Source organism: Sturnira hondurensis, unplaced genomic scaffold, assembly GCF_014824575.4.
Source record: "Sturnira hondurensis isolate 20B ecotype Veracruz unplaced genomic scaffold, ASM1482457v3 Scaffold0021354, whole genome shotgun sequence".
NCBI classification, from domain to species: domain Eukaryota; kingdom Metazoa; phylum Chordata; class Mammalia; order Chiroptera; family Phyllostomidae; genus Sturnira; species Sturnira hondurensis.
This window is the reverse complement of record NW_028093985.1, coordinates 16339939-16364342: the sequence shown is the minus strand read 5'-3', so window position 1 is coordinate 16364342 and position 24404 is coordinate 16339939. Positions and strand designations below refer to the sequence as shown.

The 24404-nt window shown below is 36.1% G+C and overlaps 1 pseudogene; it reads right to left on the bottom strand.

Moving 5' to 3' along the window:
- Nucleotides 1-14360: 14360 nt before the first annotated feature.
- Nucleotides 14361-24404, bottom strand: part of LOC118977455 (leucine-rich repeat-containing protein 57-like) — a 94916-nt pseudogene continuing 84872 nt past the window's right edge.

The window sequence follows — 24404 nt, the reverse complement described above, 5'->3', positions numbered from 1 at the left end:
AGGACAACTGTAATGGCATAATCAATAAAATATATTAAAAATAAAAAATAAAAGATCTAAAAATTTTCTTTTTAAATTACAGTTGACATAAAATACTATATTAGTTTCAAGTGCACAAATAACTAGACATTTATATACTTTATGAAGTGATCACTCTAGTAAGTTTAGTACCCATCTGGCATTGTGATAATTATGTATATCACAATATCATTGACTATATTCCTCATGCTGAACTTTAACATCCCATGACTGTTTTTGTAACTTGCAATTTTACTTCTTCATCACTCTGACCTTATAAACTCTATTCCTGAATTAAATTCAACTATAAGAACAGAAAATGTGAAATGTTTGAGTTATTTTTTTCTGTGACTATATTTTCACTTAAATACATTTTATTTACTATGCTCTTAGAGTCTTCCCATTTTTCTTCTCCCCTTTATCGCCTTCTGCCCTGTACCCCTCCACACGCCAGCATTCCCTCTTTCAGTTCTTGTCCATGGGTCATACACAAAAGTTCTTTGGCCTCTCTGTTTCCCATACTATTCTTAACCTCCCCCAGTCTATTTTGTACCCACTATTTATGCTTCTTTTTCCCTGTACCTTTTGCCCCATTCTCCCTCCTTTTTCACCGATAACCCTCCATGTGACCTCCATTTCTGTGGTTCTGTTCCTGTTCTAGTTCTTTGCTTAGTTTGTTTTAGTTTTCAGGTTCAGTTGCTCATAGTTGCAAGTTTGTTGTCATTTCACTATTCAGATTTTTGGTCTTCTTCTTTTTCTTAGATAAGTCCCTTTAACATTTCATATAATAAGGACTTGGTGATGATGAACTCCTTTAACTTCACCTTATCTGGGAAGCACTTTATCTGCCCTTCCATTCTAAATGATAGCTTTGCTTGATAGAGTCATCTTGGATGTAGGTCCTTGCCCTTCATGACTTCAAATACTTCTTTCTAGCCCCTTCTTGCCTGCAAATTTTTTTTTGAGAAATCAGCTGATAGTCTTATGGGTACTCCTTTGTAGGTAACTGTCTCCTTTTCTCTTGCTGCTTTTCAGATTCTCTCCTTTAGTCTTGGCTAATGTAATTATGATGTGGCTTAGTGTGTTTTGCCTTGGCTCCAGCTTCTTTGAAACTCTGAGTTTCCTGGACTTCCTGGAAGTCTATTTCCTTTGCCAAATTAAGGAAGTTCTTCTTCATTCTGTTTTCAAATAAGTTTTCTATTTCTTGCTCTTCCTCTTCTCCTTCGGGAACCCCTATGATTTGGATGTTGGAACGTTTAAAGGTGTCCTAGAAGTTCCTAAGCCCCTCCTCATTTTTATGAATTCTTGTTCTTCATTCTGTTCTGCTTAAATATTTATTTTTTCCTTCTGGTCCAAACCGTTGTTGTGAGTCCCAATTTCCTTCCCATCACTGTTGGTTCCCTGTATATTTTCCTTTATTTCAGTTTTCATAGCCTTCACTTTTTTCTTCTATTTTGTGACCATACTCCACCAATTTTGTGAGCATCCTGATTACCAGTGTTTTGAACTCTGCATCTGCTGGGTTGGCTATCTCTTCATCACTTAGTTGTATTTTTTCTGGAGTCTTAATCTGTTCTTTCATTTGGGCCATATTTTTTTGTGTGTGTCAGCACACCTGTTATGATATAAGGAGTGGAGCCTTAGGTATTCTCCATGGTGGGGCAACCACCAATTTGCTTCATTGTGGTGCTCTATGCCAGGGAGGGTCAGAGAGGTAACAATGCCACTTGCTCGTTTCTCATCCTGCTTTCAGTCACTTCCTCTGATACCCACAAGCAAATTGGGCCCTTCTGGCGCTGATTCCCAGGTGGGTGGGTTGGTGTATGTTCTAGGATCCTGTGAATCTCTCCAATGAACTGTCCCTGTGAGACTGAAAGTTTCTCCTGCCACCACAACCTCCACAGGTTTTTACAGCCAGAGGTTTTGAGGCTTTCTTTTCCTGTGCTGGAACCCTGCGCTGAGTGGTCTACCTCGTGCCTCAGTTGTTCCTCCTAGTTTATCTGCACACATGTGTGGGACTTAGCAGTCCACCAGCCACTGCCTCACCAGGCACATTCTACCAGCTGTAGCCTCAACCTCCCCAGTCCTCCAGCTACTGCTTTGCCTGAGTCCTCTCTGCCCAGGCTACCCATCCCCACCCCTCCTACCATCTGGATGAATGTTTCTTCTTTATTTCCTTGGTCCTTGGACTTTCATACAGTTCAATCTTCTGGCAGTTCTGGTTATTTTTTTTGTTCTGTTTTTAAATTTGTTGCTATCCTTTGGGTTGTGTGAGGAGGCTAAGTATATCTACTTACACCTCCGCCTTGGCCAGAAATGAAATGTTTGACTTGTATATTGATGTTTTATATAATTAATTGAGTTCATTTTTTTAATTTCACTAAAAAATAATTTTTAGATGTCTGATTTCCAGTATATTATGTAAAGAGCTTAAAAGTTGCCACTAAATCCTACTGATGGGCTAAAAGCTAAACAAACTGTAAAGGGGAATCAACACATGATCTTAGATCCACCAGAGAAGTGAGGTCTCAGGGCAAACTGCTGCCTCCAAAATGAAACAGAAAGGTAGAACACAGATCATCCGAACTTGCTGGAGCAGAAACCCCAAAATGCACACCTCAGCAGTACTAGGGCAGGCAGGCTAAACTGAATCGACCACATGCCAGAGGCTCGATGTGGACAAACTGGAGTTAAAAAACCCAAGGGGACCCAGTCATATAAGGGTTCTATACTTATGTGAATTTCACCTCTAGACACTTTATCAGATTCTTATAGTCAATATCAGAAAATGCCATCCCATGGAAATAAAGAACAAACTGACAAGGGCCAGAGGAGGGTAGGATGGGAGATAATTGGGAAAGAAGGGGAAGAATCAAGTCAAGGAACATGTATAAAGGATCCATGGATGAGGATAACTGGGAGGAATATGGATTGAATGTGGGAGGTGGGGGTGGGTTGGGTAGAAGAGAGTAAAGGGGGGGAATGGGGACAACTGTAAATGAACAACATTGAAAAAATTTTAAAGGATTAAAAAAAGAAAAATCCCATCATACTTTAGGAAGGATGAGAAGAAAAGTAACCATTTTCAAATATGCAAGAGCATTCTGTTCTTCTGCCCTCAGAAAAAGCTTTTTTTTTTTTTACCAGAGCCAATGTTGCTAGAGTTTTATCAGAGCCTAACTTGCCAGGGGGAAGAAATGCACTGAACTCTAACTGGCTGTAGCTTTTCACATGGGGAAAGAGAAATATCTAATTCCAGCCACCACTAACTTCTCTGTCCCACCTAAATGGTGAGGGGGAGCCTGAGAAAGACTGTGAAGTTCACAGCCCAGGAACACAAGCTCACCAAAAGTCTCATACCCAACCATAGGATTGTAAAATGTGTCCCGTGCCTCCACACTTTGCCACCCCATCACTAAAGACCTATTTGCATGAGCTCCTTTTACTCGGTTCATGATAACAATGCTTCAACCAAAAATTACAAGACACACTAAAAGGCATAAAAACAGTTTGCAGAGACTGAACAGTCATCCTTGCCAATTTCTACTGGCAAGAATGTTGAAATTGTCAGAAAGAGGATTTTAAACAACTGTTATTAATATGCTATGGGCTTTAATAGATAAAGTAGACAGCATGCAAAAACACTGTGGATTGGCCTCAAATACAAACTTTACCAATACCTTTTTAAATCTGTGTATGTATACACACATGTATATATGTATGTGTGTATGTGTATATGTGTGTGTGTGTATAGCTGACACTTATATTAGGTTGCAAATGGGAAGCAGCTGTTCCTTTCACATGATATTTAACCTTCATGATTGTAGGCAGGAGATAGAAATTTTTCTTCTATAGAATATGGGAGCCTTGTAGTGAATATGAGGTACTGAAGTAGACAACTTCAAGTGTAGCAAAGTCACAGTGGACAAATGCCTGATAAACTGACAAGCAGGGAAGGAGATATGCATACTAACACAATATTCAAAAGACAGTTTAACCAGTACCCACCAAGATGGTGCATGGAGTCAAGGAAAAGTCAGGTACACTTTTGAAACACAATGCTGTATTGCAAGGAAGGGAGAAAGGGACACAAATATAAGACTATTGTACTAGAGGGAGAGCTAATATTATTCACCATTGGAAAAGGAAACAAATACAGAAAATACACTAAGGCTTCAGGATTAAAATGGTGGTAGATAACACACGTGTAGTACTGTTGTACCAATCAGCAATTAAAGTGCTGATGAAGGTTTAACAATAACCCAAAGTAAACCAAAAAAAAGGCTATGGGCATAAACATGGGTAAAAGTTTGGCTTAATAAATTCTGATATATTCTTACACTACATAAAAAACAATTCACATTCTGGACCAAAATATATCCTCTAAATAAAACCAAATATGCACAAAAATTCAGAACACAGTAATCGTGAGCAGCCCTATCTGCAACATGTATTGGCTTCTCTCCCTCTTATACTAAAGTAGAACTATGTTGATTCAAATATTATATTCAGAAGTAGAAAAATGGGGAGAAAAGCAAGGAGTAGTAATGGGAAAGAAGTAAGGATATAGCATTTTATGTTCAGACTTCCAACAGTAGGTGAATACTGGAATAGGAGAAGTTTAGCACTGAAGCTCCAAATTATGAAGTTCAATTTACAGAACTACTTTAGGAATTGCAAATCAAGCTATGGGTGGTGCTTCAGGCTGAGATGTAAGAGGACAAACCCCCTACCATTCATGGAAATAGTAACAGGAGCTGTGAGACATGGCATCCACCCGGAGGGCAACCAACCACTCTGCCCAGTCAAAGCAAATAAAATATATGAATGATTTACAATGACTACTATACTTAATAGTCACAGGGAAAAAATAACTGAAAACAGCCTTCACAAGAAAAATAGATATTATATACTTTTTAAAAAGCAAGTAGCAGCTTGTTGTCCTCAAAATAATTCAAGAGAAAATGAGTTATAGGAAACAGAAGCAAGAAGCCTTAAGGAAAAAACTGACTGAGTTTCGATGGGAAGGGGGCTGGCAGCATGAAAGTGGCGTAATAAACATCCACATTGGAGGTGGTCCCAGTTGGATCTCATTACAGAAAATCAAGTCAGTGGTAAGGAGAGTAGATTTGAGAAACTTATCCAGAATACATAAAAAATCCAGACGACATAAAAAAGATTAAAAACTAAGTAATGTAACATGTAAAAAGGTAACACATGGCAATTTGATTTAAGCATTAAAAATCATTAGTTTTCCAGAGGGAAAACCAAAAGCATCAAAATGTACAGTGGTGTAGACAGATTACTTCTTGATTTAATAAAAAAGGTACCTGAATTTATATAAATAGGCTCATCAGTTTGAATCTGTACCACAGTCCCCATTTGACGAACATTTTACATCTAGTCTTTCACTCTTAAAACCTACATGAGAAACTTGTATTTTACTTCATATTTGTAGAGATTTACCTTAAACATGAATGATAATCAGTGGAATTCTTTAGTCAAAGGAAAAATACATATGTTATTTTTAAAAGTGCCAAATAATCTTCTAGTGGATTTATGCAATATTTTATGCTTATCGGCAACACATGAAAAGGACTGTTCTACAAACCTCTGCCAGCTGAATTTGTGGTCAAATGTTTTAATTGTTTCCAATATGCTAGTAAGAAATAGCATTTTAATGTAATTTTGTTTTACACTTCTCTTCATGTAAGTGATGTTGAACATGTGTTCCTATATTAATGGGTCATTTACCCTTTAAAAAAATGTATCCTCATATTTATTCTCCCGTTTCTATTACTTTATGATCTTCTCAGCTTTAAGTTATTTATTTGGAGACTAAATCATCATTGGAGGAAAAAGCTGGAATATTTTCTTCTGGTGCACCACTCTGATTTTGCCTGTGAAAGTGCTCTTAGCCCCCATGCACAGAGACTTTTAAAAAATGTATTTGAATTTATCAATTTTGTTTGTTACCAACTCTGAATTTTGAATTTTATTGGAAAGGCCTCTAATTTTCCAAGATTATAAAAAATTCATCCTTGTTTTACATGGGTAAATCTATGGTTTCATTTATTTTAAAAATATGAATACCCATTTATATTTTTCTAAATGGCTATCCAGTTACCTTCACAATTTCTTTCAAGTATACCTTCCCCCTCAACACACATGTATTTATAAGGTCAACTTCATCATATACCATATTTCATTTTATACTCTAGGATCTGTTTCTGGATGTTCATTCTATTCCATTGGTCTGTTAATAAGCCAAATACATGTTACTTTAATTAACACTCTGTTAATAGATATTTTATATATTATGTTGCAATATATGGTAGAATTACCCCTTAACATTTTTGCTACGTTTTCAGGTTTTTATAAAAATCTCTACTTGATTATTTTTCTACAGCAATTTTTTGAGATTGCATTTGATTTACACATTTTCCTGAGGAGAACTAAATTTTTACAATTCTGAATTATCCTAAGAACATGAATGTATATCATTCTATTTATTCCAACTTATTATTATAAAATTCAAATGTCTTTGAATTCTTTCTAAGCTTTTAACTATCTTCCCAATGTATGATAGTGAGAATATAGGAACTATGAGAAATTTAGACTGAGTAAATCTTAAGGGTCTGCAGTTCTAATATGGGAGAAAAAAGGAGATGGATGTTCAGGAACTACTATAAAGGACACATGGACAAAACTAAGGGGGTTGGGATCAGGGGAGGGAAGTGGAAATGGCTGAGATGGGGGAAGTGGAGGGGAAAATACAAACAACTGTATTTGAACAACAATTAAAAAATTATAATGAAAATAAAGTCACTCAAATATTTTGTTATATATTAAGAATTTTATTACAATAGATATATCAATATTAAAAATAATCCTTACTTCAGTTACATATAACATCTCAATGGGTGCTTACTGCTATTTATAATACATATATAATTATGATAATGGTAGGAAGAACTCATTTTAAAGTATATTGGGAGGTACATTGGGATTAACACGGCACATGGCCCCAAATGATGATTTCCACTATAGTAATACATGTAAATATGCATATAACTATGGTAGATGTTAGGCTAATATTTATTAGGTTCTGATTATGCATCAGTCACTAAACTAGATGTTTTATGCCTTAGTTAATTAACCACATATTTAAATAAAGATAGATATTTATAAAATTTACTAACATTATTAGCAAAACTGCAGGCATATTGACCTTTAATATTCTTCACATGAATATCTATCTTTTTCTTTTGTTTGTTTGTAGCACTCACATTCATTTATTTATGTCTAATAATGTAGCCATTCCTGAGCATTTATGCATCATTATATGAATTTTATTATAAGTTTTATTTCTCCTTTACATTGTTAGGGTTTTTAATATATTTTATTATGTTATTACAGTTGCCCCATTTCCCCCCCTTCACTTCCCTCCCCCCTCCCCCCTCTCTCACCCACATTCCCTCCCTTTAGTTCATGTCCATGTGTCATACCTATAAGATCTTTAGCTTCTACATTTCTGATACTGCTCTTACCCTCCCCCTATTTTCTACCTACCATCTATGCTACTTACTCTCTTTACCTTTTCCTTTTCTCTCCTTCTCTGATTGCCCTGTTACTAACCCTCCACGTGATGTCCATTTCTGTGGTTCTTCTGTTCCTGTTCTAGTTCTTTGCTTAGTTTGCTTTTGTTTTTGTTTTAGGTGTGGTTGTTACTTGTGAGTTTGTTCTCATTTTACTGTACATGTTCTTTATCTTCTTTTTCTTAGATAAGTCCCTTTAACATTTCATCTAATAAGGGTTTGGTGGAGATGAACTACTTTAACTTGACCTTATCTGAGAAGCACTTTATCTGCCCTTCCATTCTAAATCATAGCTTTGGTGGATAGAGTAGTCTTGGATGTAGGTCCCTAACTTTCATGACTTGGAATACTTCTTTCCAGCTCTTTCTTCCCTGCAAGGTTTCTTTTGAGAAATCAGCTGATAGTCTCATGGGAACTCCTTTGTAGGCAACTGTCTCCTTTTCTCTTGCTGCTTCTAAAATTCTCTGATCTTTCATCTTGGGTAATATAATTATGATGTGCCTTGGTGTGTTCCTCCTTGGGTCCAACTCCTTTGGGACTCTCTGAGCTTCCTGGACTTCCTGGAAGTCTATTTCCTTTGACAGATTGGGGAAATTCTCCTTTATTATTTGTTCAAATATATTTTCCACTTGTTGCTCGTTCTCTTCTCTTGGTATCCCTGTAATTCAGACGTTGGAACATTTAAAGATGTCCTGGAGGTTCCTAAGCCTCTCCTCATTTTTTTGAATTCTTGTTTTTTCATTGTTTTCTGATTGGATGTTTCTTTCTTCCTCCTGGTCCACTCCATTGATTTGAGTTCTAGTTTCTTTCCATCACTATTTCCTGAACATTTTCCTTTATTTCACTTAGCGTAGCCTACATTTGTTCATCTAATTTGTGACCACATTCAACCAATTCTGTGAGCATCCTGATTACCAGGATTTTGAACTGTGCATCTGATACGTTGGCTATCTCTTTGCTGCTTAGTTGTATTTGTTCTGGAGCTTTGATCTGTTCTTTCATTTGGGCCATTTTTTTTTGTCTCAGCACACCTGTTACTTAGTGAGGGGCAGAGCCTTAGGTGTTCACCAGGGTGGGGCAACCCAGGTACTGGGTTGTGATGCTGTATGTGGGGCAGTGGTCAGAGAGGGAACAGTGGCTTTTGCTCTACTGCCCGATTTCAGTCACCTCCCCCGCTTCCCACAGTTAATCTGGGCTCTTCTGGTGCTGATTCCCTGGTGGGTGGGCTTATGTACATTCTAGGACTCTGTGAGTCTCTCCCATGAACTCTCCTGTGAGGCTGGGAGTTTGTCCCAGCATCTCATCCTCCACAGGTGTTTTCATTTGGTGTTTTGAGGCTTTATTTCCCTGCACTGGGACCCTGAGTTGAGTGGTCTGTCTTGCTCCCCAGTTTTGACCTGGTTTATCGGCATGGGAATGTGGGACCACCTGGTCCATCAGCCACCTTGCGTGCCACTCCCCTCTGCAACATGCTGCCTTGCTGGGTCCACCAGCTGCTGCCTTGCATGCCTGGAATCCTCTAGCCACCACTCTGCTATGACCCTTTTCTTCCCTGCTGCCCAACTCCACCCTTCCTACTGGTCTGGATGAATGTTTCTTCTTTAACTCCTTGGTTGTCAGACTTCCATACAGTTCAATTTTCTGTAGGTATTGGTTGTTTTTTGTTTCTAAATTGTTGTTGTCCTTATTTTGGTTGTGCAAGGAGGCACAGTGTGTGTACCTACACCTCCATCTTGGCCAGAAGCCCAATATCTATCTTATTCTTAAGTGCAACAAATTCTGTAACCAAGTCTGTAAACACAGTTTTAATTTCTTCTTTGTTCACGCAATTACTATCTCAAAGACCATAAACTCCATGAGGGCAGGGACATATCTGCTTATTCTCACCACTGTAGCTTCAGTGACTTAGCAGACAGTAGGAAGGTAGTATGTATTGATTTAATAAATAGTAAATGAGTGATATAAGAAGCTATAGGGTACTCTGAAATGTAAAGCACTGAATTAATTCCATGTGAAGCACATTATAATTGTCCATGTATAAATGCTTAATATATGCTCTTTTAAATTATCCTAAAATTTCTATTAATTATTTAATAAAGCATGAAAACAAGAGAAAAATAAAACCAAATAAGAATGTTATCTAAAAGAATATTTTATTATATAAGAACTAAAATTTATTAAGTGGTTTTATTATCTGGATATGAAACTATTGTTTCATGCCATTCTTTCTATTCCCACTTCTTCTGAGCCTCCAGCTGTTCTCTCTCCTCTATAACCATAATAGTGTCCTAAACCAGTTCTTAGACCTCTATTTTTTCTACTGTTGCCAGAGTGATCTTTTTAAAAACAAAGTCGATCAAGCTTTTAATAATCACCGTGTCTCCCAATTTTAAAAATAAAATTCAAACCCTAAGTTTAATGTAAAAGTTCTTGGTAACTTCCTACTACATAAGCCTAAATCTTCCTCATAAACTGTATTCTAGCTGTAGTCATGAATCTTCAGCTTACATGAAAGCCTCTTACTTACCCCACTACTACAAATGCTTTTTTCTGCCACTCTTGCATGAGTCCTGGCTACAGGCCCTTCTAAACCTTTTTTGATCACCTTTTCCATTGCAAAGCCTACCTAAAACACTTAACACGTGGGCGTATCCTTCCTTTGAGTGCACTCTGTGCACACTTTTATTGCAACACAGCACTAAGCTATAATGTTTACTCCCTGTCTGTCTCTTTTGCTAGGACATAAGTTTTACAATAGGCCATTCTAAAAGGGCCTACAGTGAGCCCCACTCCCTGGTGTGCCTAACTTTGTGAATCCTCACCCCAGAGTGTGTTTGACACTTTCAACAAAAGAATACAGCAGAAGCAATTGAATGTCACCTCTGATATTAGGTTACATAAAGACAATGGCTACCAGCTTAGTGATCTTTCTCTCTTGCTGTCTTAGCCAGAGAAAAACAAACTGCTATGGTGTGAATTGCCTCATGGAGAGGCCCTTGTGGCGAGAAACTGAGGCAGTTTAGGTGGTCAACAGCCAGCAAGAAGCTTGACCTTGTCAACAGACACATGAGATAGTTTGAAAGGGGATAGGGTTTTAGGTGAAACTCTAAACCTCTTGGCAGCTGGACTGAAACTTCATGAGCCTCCTTAGGCCAGAGAATCCCAGATACGATGTTCCCAGATTCCCGAAGCACTCACAAAAACTATAAGAAAATAAATATTTGCTATTTTAAACTGCTCAGTTCTATGGTAATTTGTTATTCAGTAATAGATAATACAAGTATTAGTATTTGTAAGTTTACAGTACGATTTGTTTAACTTTGAGTCACAGATGCCTATCATGGGTAAGAATCTCAAATTATTTTTTTGTGTTAATACTGTTCACCTAAACTTTTATTTCTGAACCTTACCCATATATTTTAGGCATTCACACTTCAAAATTTATGCAAAATAGTTTATGCTTGTTCATTATGACTTAATATATTTTCTTCACAACAGAAAACAGCCTTCCAATCATGTAAATGCATTATAAATCCACATTTGAATATTCATATCCAAGAGCATATGTGCAGTTTTACACAGATAAAAATTAGGAGGGATGCTTGGAATGTTTTTCTCTAGCACTATACTTTCAATTTCATCATATAGTGGCATAGTGTGAGGCATAGGTTTTAGAAATCAATGATCCTCATGTAGGTAGTACCATGTCTACATACAAGAAGGATGCCCTATTTCCCTAGACGTTTGACTTCTTAAGCTGAGAAAATCTATCTTTTTCTGGAAAAAGAACCCCACAAATAATCCTTTTATTATGTATTCATAATAACAAATATTGCCTCATGTGAGATTTCCCCATTAGTGTTTTATATTTAAGTGCACAGTCTGTTTATTTGTTCAACTTTATCATACTTCACTGATTAATCTAGTTTAAATACCATAAAAGTCCATAATCGTTGCTATAAAAACTTACACTTGCTTATTAAATTAGCTAATTTGCCACTGTCAAATGCAAGCAATAAAACTGGGCAGAAATATAATGAAAGCAAACATCTTTGCAAGTGCTAAATAGATTATCTTGTGCATATGAATGTCTTCAACTTAATTCATCAAATTTATATGATGAACACCTAAAGTATATTTTGTATAAATATACTTTCACATTTAAACTGTGCCTCTTCATTGAATAGTTCTTGACATAATACACATATTTTTAAGACACAGAGAAAGCTGTTCTTAAAATGTTCTTCAGAATTTTCATAACAAAAAACTGTCTTCAAATTCAGAGACATCTAGACAAGTAAAATGTATATACTAGAATTTTATGAAATATAAATTAAATATCTTTATTTAGCCTTAACTAAATATGGTTGGTACACTATGAGATTTGTGGGAGTCTCAAAATAAAGTCGTGGAAGAAAAATGCTTGAAATTCGCACTAAGTAACATTAACTCAATGTCAATGATTTGTAATGGTTTCTGATAGTTGTTGCCAAAGTCTTTATTGATGAAAAAGAGCTTTAGTGATATTTCTAAAAACTTTATTTATGCCAATCTTACCAGTAGAGCTTTGAACACAGGGCACTTCAGGATAAAAGTCACACAACTAAAGGGCTGAGTAAGGTCTTCTCAAAGTCCACTCAAGAATATGCTCTTTTTTAAAATTTATAAATTCTGATTTATTAGATAGGTACTTATAAAATATTTAGAGAAATGTTCATTGTTTAGTCAGTAGATCAATAAGATTAAGCATAAAAAGTTTATTTAAAAAAAAATCAATAATGATAAACTGGTACCCCTACCCCTCCCCAAATTGAGAAACAGAAAATAACACATGGGAAAAAAGAATACCTGGACCAGATTTAAGGTCAGAGAGATTTCCTTTTATAGATTACCATATTTTTGGGAGTATAAGATGCACATTTCCCATGGCCCAAAAATTTGGGGGGAAATGCAGGGTGCATCTTATAGTCCTAAAAATACAGTAAATGATAGGTTCTTCTGATCTCTTGACTTAAATGTCAGACTAGGGTTGTGAAATAAGAACTCTCAATACATGTTAAATAATAGCTCCTTAGCTAAGACAAAACTTCAGAAAATGACAGAATGGTAGCTTTCTAAATGCTCATGTCGGTAACATGCTGAAACCATCGACCTTTGCACCTTTTATATGAAATTTATCTTAATACACATGGTTCTGGTACCACAAAATGTTTATCAGTCACATGAAGTCACTGCAATACTCACACAACCTGAACATGAAACACTTCTTCCTAATCAGTTTACTGTCAAACAAAGGGCCATTTACAGGTTAAAGTTCTCCTGTCTTCTTTTAAAAGATTATCTTTTCTTCCAGCCAAAAAGTTTATTTAATTTTTTTCTTTTTTTATTGTTGTACAATTACAGTTGTCCCCACACCTCCATTACTCTCCCCTCTCCTACCCATTCCCCACCTCCCACATTAAATCCTCACTGCCTCCCCACCTTGTCTTTGTCCATGGGTCCTTTATATATGTTCCTTGTCTTAGCCCTTTCCCTTCCTCTGTTACCCTCTTCCCCTCTCCCCTCTGGTTACTGTCAATTTGTTCTTTATTTCCATGTCTCTGGGTATATTTTGCTCACTTGTTTGTTTTGTTGATTAGATTCCACTTACAAGTGAGATCACATGATATTTGTCTTTTACCACCTGGCTTATTACACTTAGCATAATGCTCCCCAGTTCCATTCATGCTGTCATGAAGGGTAGGAGTTCCTTCTTTCCTTCTGCTGTGTATTCCAGTGTGTAAATGTACCACCGGTTTTGATCCAATCATTAATTGATGGGCACTTAGGCTGTTTCCAGCAGTTGGCTACTGTAGATAACACTGCTACAAACATTGGGGTGCATAGGTTCTTTTGAATTGGTGTTTCAGGATTTTTAGGGTATAATCCCAGCACTGGAATTGCTGGGTCAAAAGGCAGTTCCATTTTTAGTTTTTTAGGAAATCCCATACAGTTTTCCACATGAAGACTAAAAGAACAATTCAAAGGATCAATAAATATAGGAACTGGTTCTTTAAAAAGATAAATAAAATTGGCAAGCCTTTAAGCAGACTCATCAAGAAAAAAAGAGAGGACCCAAATAAACATGTTCAGAAATGAAAGGGGAGAGATTACAACTGACACCACAGAAATACAAAGGATTGTAAGACATTACTATGAACCATAAGACAAGAAATTTGAAAACCTGGGTGAAATGGACAAATTTATAGAAAAATACAATCTTCCAAAACTGAAGCAAGAAAATTATTTAGTATATTCCCTCATTCAGAGAACAAACTTCATAAACATAGGTTGTTTAAAAATACTGTAGTAGTTTTTTGATAGGTAATTTGATTAGTAGAGTTACAAATATAAAAGAGGGGGAAAGGATTACTGGAAACAAGACATGATTTCTCTCAAAGCTTCAAGAAAACCTAGATCACTAAAACCCCGTGTTTCTTACAAGTTTTGCATACATGGTTTCAGCTCTCCAAGCCCTCTACCAATAAGGCAGGTGCAATAGCAAAGGGTTCACTACTGCAGCCTTGGGGACCATCTCTTAGTGTTGCATTGGTGCTTCTCTGACAAAGTACACTTTTAATCAAGATAGACATATTTATGTTCATCTTAAATTCCAAGTATAAATACCAAAATTGAACTGATGGCCTGGAATGAAACACAAATCCTTAGATTAACCATAGCAGCTTCTCACGAGTTATTTGAAGTTCATAAAACTGTGAAATGCCAGCAGAGGTGGGGTGGCAGCTGATTTTATGAAAGCTAACACATTGAAACTAAACATGAAATTTCAAGTTGTGGTATGCAGCTATTCTATTACCAGGCAGCAACCCCTCACTGTATAAATAGCAACTAGCTGCTGGTTTCCTAAAGCCAAACTAATGATGATTTTGAAGATCCACATTGTCCACTGCCCTATGACTTAAAGTGGAGAACTTTTTTTGTCTGTTGAATTCCTTTTAGCTTATTTAAGATAAACCTGGGGAAGGAAAAAGGATCAAATGAAGTATAATCTCCTGAAGTATCAGCTCCTTGCTACAGATATCCTTGACAAAAGATTGATTCAGTCATACTGCAACAGATTCTAAATGTCCTATAAGGACTCCCATGCTCATGGAGAATGTCAGGCAAACTTTTTCTTGGTGGCCATGAACCTCTCCATGTACCTATCATAGCCTTTTCATTTTTAAATTTTCTTTATTTGAAAAAGGTTGCCTTTTGCAGCAAGCAGACAGATTGGGGAATCACTGAGGATGCTCTGTGGAAATATGCTGGGCTCAAGGCTGTTCTCTTCCATGTGAAGAACTTATGGCAAGGAGAGCAAGGTATCTTTAGTGAGATCTGAGATATCTGAGTCTGGCTGAGGTCGAGTTCCACGACCTGCAGGTTCCCCACTATGTTGGGTGTGGTCTGAATCTGGTTCTTGGAGAGATCCACCACATCCAGGTGCTGTAGGCTATGAAGTTGAGGTGGTAGTACTCACAGCTGGTTCCCAGACAGGCTCAGGGTTTTGAGGGCAGACAGTTGCCCAAAGGTAGATTGCAGCCTTCTCGAGTGATTGTTGTTTAGGCTTAGTGTCTCTAGTGTTTGCAGATTGTATAGCTCATCAAAAAAAGATAGTTTGTTGTTCAAGGAGAGGCTCTTCAGCAGAATGAAATTTCCTACCATCATAGGTGGTAGGCTATCTTGTTGCTAAATTGATGGTCCTTAGATTGCTCATCAGCTTCTGTAAATCTGAAGGGCATTCAGCCCAGGTCCTTAAGCTAAGACACCAGTTTTCTGCACAGTTTCCACTAGAGCATGGAGGCACTGTTTGCCATCCTAGTACAGGGCTCGGGTCCCCCCTCAGCTCACAGCTGGCTCTGAACAGGAAGATTCAGGACATATGGCACCAGAATATGCTCTTATAAATAACAGTGGAGCTTATCACTGACAGATTGCTTTAAAAATTGCTGAACACTGAATTGAGGTGTCTGGCTTCTTACTCAGAGAAGTGTATGTGTATATAACAAATACTAGATATACTATATACTATATAACATATAAGATGATTATTATATATGCAGGGTCTAGCAGAAATAACACACGCTTGAGTATGGTTGATAAGATAATAATATGGTTGCAATAATATATAGCTTTAATTTGAACATTTCACCTAAAATGTCATGTGCTGTGCTTCACTGTGATATTATGTTACAGAACTACATGCTTATTATTTTGTAATAAAAGATTTTGTAATAAAAGAGGAGTGTTATTTGTGCTAAACCCTGTATCTATATATAGGCTGAGGAAAATGTAAGTTTACAGTTGTGAGTACACAAGAGTTTATTCTTGTATTGTTATTTGTTCCTTATTATTTTCCACACGAACAACTGTAAACCTACATTTGCCCACCCTGTATATTCATACGTCCTTTTACTGTGCTTCATTTTATTGCACTTCACAGATGTTGTGTTTTTTACAAACTGAAAGCAAGGTCTTCCACCAGCAAAAAGATTATGATTCACTTTATTTCGATTCTCACTTTATTGAGGTGGTGTGGAACGAAACCCACAGTATGTCGGGATATGCTTGTATATATACATTTTTTCTTTTTCTTCCTTGGTTTATCACTGCATACTTTTCACATCCATAAGGGAGATTAGTGTTCTCTGGGAAATGGAAATTGTTAATACACATCCATCAAGAGAGAACAGAATAAACAGAGATAAACTTAAAGAAGAACACATTCCATTTTTCATCAGATTCAGAGAGAAAATGATCTATTTTTCATTCAATCAATGGAAGGCTAAAAATATCCTGAGCTTACTATTTCTACTTGTTTCTAAACACAATTCATAAGTCTTCATTCATTACACTAATGTGTTTATAAGGCAGTTGAAATGTCAAAGCTCTGCTGGATTTAGTATAAACTTAAATTCCATTACCTGGTAGGCATTAATTGCTTATGGAGCGTAGGGATTCTTCCCAAGGGTCTTATATGTTTCCTTTTGTCATTTTGCTAACTATTTTGTCTAGACGAACTTAAAGCCCTTAATCCACCATAGGGATCAATAAACTGCACAATAATTCAGTCCTAATAATTAGCTTTCACTTAAACACAAATGGTCATTTCATTGTGAACTGCAGTACAAAATGATAATGAAATAATTAAAAAGACAGATGAAAGAGTGACTTAATAGGAAAGAGGCCTAACTGTTCAATTAGAGGCATTATCATTCAACCTTTTTATTACTGCCACAACCTTTCAATTTTTTAAAAAAAAATAACACTTCAAGCTCTGCTCATTTAACCCATGGCGGTATCACTGTTACAGGCACAGCCTTATGATGGGAGCCTATGCTACAGACTGCTGCAAAACAGCAGTCTCTCTGAAATTATTAAAACAGTGAATATCTGATTCAAAGGTCTATAAATTGTATATCAATCATAGTACTATGTGGTCCTGATTTCTCACTTAAGGGATTTTCTTGAGCCTTCCCAATTTCTTTTTAAACAGGATTAGCTCTACATAGTTCTTTTGAAATAGCTTCAGAATTATGTAGAACAGTTTTAAGATAGTGGATGTTCTGAAATAAATCATAAAGGCATCTCATTCCCCCCACCCCGGAGAATTTCCTAGGTTGGTCTACAGTACAAAAATTCTTCATATTTGCTGACCTGACAATGTAGTTTTAAGTCCAAAAAAGGTACAAAACTTCATTAAGCATTTAATACATTCTCACAGATGTAGGGTTATAGATATGTTTGAATCTTTATGATCAAAGCACTAGCCTAATAGCAAAATCTTTACCTTTGCCATGTTCTGCTTTCATTTTAATTTCTGCTTTATCCTCACATGGCTATGGACAGGTTGCACTTCAGCTTTGCCAGTAGCTGGAGACATTCATAATCAATTTCAGCAAAACCTGCTACTGTTCTTGCTATTGGCACAGGAGAATGGGCCCTTGGGCTTCCCCGGTCTCTTTGAAACTAAGGTGAAATTCTCCGGGAAATTGTCTCAGCTCATTAACTCTGATCAAATTTGGAAAGACATACCACAAAATGGACATTACAGATGAGAAATATATTTTCCCAAATACTAGGAGGGAAATGTCAAAGTTAATATAATTCACATCATGTCAATATTAAGAAAAAGACTATGACCCTTCTCGTCATGTGGAATCACAGTATCTGGCACAAAGAAGGGATAGACACTGAGATATTTAATTAATGAATAAACAAAAGAAGCTTTTAAAACTTAAAGGCATTCATTCATTTCACTTCTCTTATCCCTGTCATTACTATATCCCTATTCATAGGTCTACAACCTGTGACCTGTTATCAAAAAGTCAAACAACATTAACAGCAACAAGAAAAGATCTCAAGATTTTCCTTAAGTTTGACATGGCAGGCTTACTCAGTAAGAACTTGACCTGATTCAAAAACAGGAGGATACACACATGATTACAGAAACACTCTTCTTCATTGATTATAAAGCATACCTCCTACCACACTCAGTGTATAATGTAATGAATAGAATATGTTCCATTTTTCCTTTGTAAACTTATAAATCATTCTGAATTTTAAAATATATCAACTGACAAGGGTTTTGGATAGGCTATTGTGTATGTGTAGTTTACTAATTGTCAACTATTATAAAATACAGCCTGTATTTAGGCACAGGCCCTACAAAATTTACTATTGAAGTTAAGGTGGTTGGTAGCCACACAAAATAAAAGAGACCAATTGTCTGCACAATAACCCATCAGTACATGGTGTATAAGCATGGTACTACAGAGACCAAGTTTTCATAAATTGGAAGATATACTTATTTCTCAAATGAATCTTAGTATCCAAGAAGTGTTCTTAGGAATGAGCTATAATCCACATAAATTTTTACCTTAACATTCTGGTAACAGAAGTCAGAAATCTGCATGCATGGATCATATTTGCAAAGGAGAATTAAGAAGCATGTGCAGATTTATCATGCCAATGTTTCTAAAACGTACCTCATGAAAAGAATCCTCCAAGACAAGTTGTTATATTTCTGGTCCCACCCATGGAACTGAGTCACTGTATTTGGAACATGCCTCAAGAATTCAGTCAATATTGTACATATGGATCAAGTTATCTTTACAGTCTAAAGTTTAGACTACAGAATGGTGTCTTGTTCAGTTCACCTAGTTTGCTAGCAATTCAAAGTCTTTTTTTTTTGCTGAATACAAAGCACATAGTATTCTCTTATGTGAATTTTCTACCATGTTTTTTAATAATTTTTATTTGTCAGTTACAATTGACATACATTATATTAGTTTCAGATGTATGCCCCAGTGATTACACATTATATAACTTACTAAGCAATCATCCCCATAAACCTTGTACCCATCTGACACCATACATAGTTATTACAATATTATTGACTATATTCCCTATGTTGTACTTTAGATTCCCATGACTATTCTGTAACAACCAATTTGTACATTTTAACCATTCATGTTTCACCCATCCCCCAAAACCCGCTCCCATCTAGCAACTATCAAAATATTCTCTATCTATGATTTCATCTGAGTTTTGGTTCTGCTGATTTGTTTATTGTTTTTTAGATTCAATTGTTGATAGATATTTATTTATTGCCACTTCATTGTTCATATTTTTATCTTTTTTTCCCTTCCTCTTAAAGAAGACCCTTAACATTTCATGTAATACTGATTTGGTGGTGATGAATGCCATTAGCTTTTGCTTGGCTGGGAAGCTCTTTATATGTCCTTTGATCCTAACTAAATGATAGCTTAAAAAAAGAGCATCATATGTAAATAAATAGTATTTTGTCAATGGTAAATGAATACTATGATTTATAATTTAGTGTTTATGATTAGTTGACCACAACTAAACTTGAGTCAGACCTCCAGAATTTAATAATTGAGTAGCTTTTCAAATTGAATTTTTAGAAATGTTGAGAAATCTGACTTGAGATTGTTTTAAACTCATTAGAACTTTGAATACTTGCTTATTTCCAAGCAAACTAGCTTGCCAGCCTCCTTTTAAAATGTATATAACAGTCTTTTATTTATAAAATTTTATTCTGTTCCTTATATCAGCATTATATAACAATAATATTTACAGTATTAATATTGACTCTGATTATATCAACTAAATTGAACATAAAAGATCCACTTAATCATGAAGGCTAATTTATCAGAGACCCAGTACTAATTACTGATACCAATTTCTATGTGACTGTATTTTTATTTTTTTATTGTTGCTCAAGTACAATAGTCTCCATTTCCTCCACCACCACTTTCCCCCAACCCACCCACCCCCACCTCATACCCTCAATCCTACCCCTCTTTGGCTTTGTCCATGGGTCCTTTCTATATTTCCAAAATAAAATGGACAATTCTTTTAAAAAAAGTAAAACTAAGGTCAATAACCAAACAGACTTATGTTCAAAAACTAGAAAATAAATGCTTTACCACCTGGCTTATTTCACTTAGCATAATGCTCTCCAGTTCCATCCATGCTGTTGCAAAGGGTAGGAGCGCCTTCTTTCTTTCTGCTGTGTAGTATTCCATTATGTAAATGTACCATAGTTTTTTGATCCACTTTAAAGACAAAAACAATATGATCTCAGCTATAAGTGGAACCTAATCGACAAAATAAACAAGCAAGCAAAATACAACCAGAGACACTGAAATAAAGAACAAACTGACAGTAACCAGAGAGGAGGGTGGAAAGAGATAATAGGGGAAAATAGGGGAAGGGTCATCAAGGAACATGTATAAAGGACACATGGACAAAGCCAGAGGGGGTAGGTTTGAGGGTGGAAGGTGGGGATGGGTAGTGTGGGGGGACATGATGGGGTGAAAATGGAGACAACTGTACTTGAACAATGATAAAAAATAATGAAAGAAATGCTTTAAATTTATATTTTCTTCTGATCTTTGTTGCCATTTTCAAAACTCATATGTCTAACTTGATTTTTACTTGGCTTTTAACACTATTGGGCTTAACAAACTTTTTACCCCTTGTTTTTTTGTTGCATTTATGCCATGCTCAACTGGCATATGCTGTTGTATTCCGAGATGGAAAATTGGGAAGGAAAATGACCAGAACCCTACAACTCAAAAATATTTGACTACTTCATAATTTTCTTCTTTGATTATAACTATCATTTTTGTGGACATACTATCTTGAAATTTCTGAACATGCATACTTTTTAATGCCCACATGCATTGCAACACATTGTTCCCTTCTGCCAGGTGTACTCCACTAAAGCCATTCCCTTCTCTGTGAAGTCAGCTCAGAGGGCTTATTCTCTGAATCCTCCATTCACCTTTTCTACGCCCTGATGTTGACAGAATAATCCACTTCTCTTCTCTGTTAATTCTCATTTTTTTATATGCCCTAAGCTCATTCAATGCCATTACTTAGCCATCCTAGCTGGAACCTTTATAACTTTAGTTTTTTCATTTCAAATTCATACTCTACCTTCCACATTGTCCTGATTCTATCAATTCTACCTTCTTTAGTCACTCTGAATTTATTTTGTAAGTTTCTTGCCGCTACCATTACTTCTCAGCCCTTAACTAGTCTATTCCTCTATTGTCTCCTTGTCCAGGCCTTCCTTCACGCTTTAGACAGGGTTGTATTTCCAAAAATGCACTTCTGATCACGGATAAGTTCAAAGTATTTTAGCAAAATACATGGGATGTTTCGCAATGCGGCATCTTGTTTTATCTCTATTTACTACACAGTTTATAGTCTACACTCCAACAGATCAAATTTACTGCAATTCTGTAAATGCCTGTGATAGTTTATATTATGGTTTATAATTATTAATTCTCTTTCTTTCTAGAAGGAGATTATAACCCCTACTCATTTCCATATGCCCACTAATACTCTTGGGAGAAAAGTATGCAGTATATTAATCACTACATCATTGATCTGGAGCTCAGCCTTATGACTTCCTTTGGTTAAGAGAACGTGGAGACACGACACACGCCGCACCTGAACCGAAGCAGAAATGTGAGTGCATGATTTGGCTCACCTTCTTGCTCTTCCTTTTTGTGTGAGAGTGGGAACATCCCATACTGGGCTGCTCCTCTAACCCGGTGCCTGCATTAGGAAGTCTGACAGCAGAGCTGAAAAAGATTTGGCTCACCATTCTGTTTGCTCTAATGAAGGTATATTTTCCTCTTCCTTCACTGAAAATATTTTTAATACTTCAAGCACCACTAAAAAGTCTTTCTGAGGCCTTCCTTCAAGTGGAAATTCATAGCTTTTCCAACACTATTCCACAGCACCAATCATACTGTATTTTAATTATTTACCTACATGTATATTTCAATCTCTTCAATCAGAATGTGACTGTGAAGGTAGAGACTGTCATTTTTTAATAACTCATCTTCACTGACAAACAGTAATTCTGACAAATGGTAAGGGTTCCACAATTTGTTGAATTGCCACCACAACTGCTAATATGGAATGAAGAGAGAAATGTTTACTTCCAGCAGCTCCACTGGCTGGCGGTCTTTGCATGGAAGGGTTTGCCTGTTGTGATTGCATTAGCATGATTAAATGATTTCTTTTGAAAACACTTATACAGCACTTATTATGCACTATGCTTTATTATAAATTCTAAAAAAAAACACCTTGTGTTAATCTTGACAACAGCCCTATAAGACAGCCATTATTACCCTTATTTTCAGATAAACTTGCCAAGACAAAGAGATTAGTTTGTCTAAGTATTCAGGGATAGAATAGGTATTTCAACCTCAACATTCTAGTGTCAAAGCCCATTGGTTCGATCACAAGTCTGGCAATACTAATAATTTAAGTCCTCAACCTTCTCATCTTTAAAGAGGAAGTGTAAAATCAGATACTTCCCATGCAAAAGTCTGTAATGACTGAAGACCAAGGTGAGATGTGTTCCAGTAGCTAATGTTGGAAGTTTCTGCATTGACATTTAATCCTGTGGCAAGTGTGCGGTGGGTCTGCCACCCTTCAGGGACCATGCACCTGTGAATAAGGTTAGGTGGTGACCCACCACCCCAGGGTTCAGGCCATTCTGTGCCTTCCAACTCACATGGCTTCTAGGAACTAAGAATAGGTCTCCAGAATGGCTTCTGTTTTCATGATGAGAAAAATCAAACAACTAGTTAGTAAGTGTAAGAAATGTTATTCAATTTCTTGATGGAATAGCAAAGGTTAACGGAAAATGGTAAATTGAACAACGTATGTTCTCTAAAATTCACATATTCACAGAAAAGTTTCTCATGTGTCCGAGAATATCTCTCTATTTTTTAAATGAATATGAGATTTGTTCATTTTAATGTATTTTGAAATAAAGCTTAATTGTATTTTATATATAGCCAGAAGCTAGAACATTTGAAAAATCCCAAGCATTAAAAGAAATGTAAGGTCACAGAAGTGAGACTATTACTGTTGCCTCCTAGGAAATTAAAAATGTACTACAAGAAAAAGAAGAAATACCTTAATATTAAGAGAGTGCTATAAAGGAAATCATAATTTGATTTACTTAAATGAGTGCAGACACTGCTCTTGCTCATTGCACAACTGTGGTCTTTAAGCACGTAGTTGTGCATATTATAAAGAAACTGTAGCAACATATATTGGAGGGAAAAAACATTAACTTATTTATTGATTAAAAATAGTCTAAAGTTACTTAAAGTCATTTCTTTGTCCATATTCAGTCTATTTTCTCCTCTACCAATGTGTGAAGTATCTCTCTTCATCTCACTACCCAGAAATTGTGTAGGCAATTAGGGGAACATGGTATCTATAAAAGTTAACTAGTTGAGTAAGTCAAATCAATGATCTTTTACCCTTAGGACTCTGACTCGTAATCAGAGGGAGTTATTAGGTAAAAGTTCTCTATTGAAATTTCACATACCTCATTCTATACTATAAATCCACTTCAGAGAATTTGAAACAAAATTTTTAACTCTCATTATAAAGAGTAACCAATACTAAAAACATCTTTTTGATTTTATCTTTAATCCAAAATGGAGATCCATTAGCAGTAATACTCAGGCTCATACCAATTGCTGGAAACTTGTGTTTATTTAAAACAAAAATATACAAATTCACACAAAAGCTATGTGTCTACTACAATACATTTATTTTTTCTTCCTTAATCCTTAGAGAAGATATAGCAAATGAAATTAATTTGTTTTCATGTAAATCATCCCTTCTGTCTTACTCCCGTAAATGATCCATAATAACTTATGCTGGAGTGAATGATCTTAACACAAATATAATTACCAATGTGCAGACTGGGTTGTCCTTAAAAACTTTCTATGAAGGTCAATTGCTATTACAGGAATTTTCTGGGTTTTTGTCCAAGGACCATTAGAAGACAGATTTTATATTTCCCTGTCAGCTCATGTCTGACTTTTGCCATTTATATAAATACAATGTAAAAAGTCATAGAAGAGGTAATGGGTACTTCCAGCTTTTCTACAAACATAAGAAAGATGCAAGGACTCTAATATTCTTAGTCATTGACATTTACAACTGTGGGTTTGTTTTTAATACAGGGCAGTGAGCAATGTACTTAAAGCCTCAGAAAATGCTTTATGGCATACACTAAAGGTGAATCACATTTTTACTAGATTTATTAGCTAGAGGAACTGCAATCTCAAGAGGAAATTCAGCCAGTTTTAACCCAAGTAGTGCTTCTTATAGTTATTTCCTCTTGAATTCCCAGCAGGACTCAAGCATTCTCAGTGTCCTATCCAGGGATCCTGA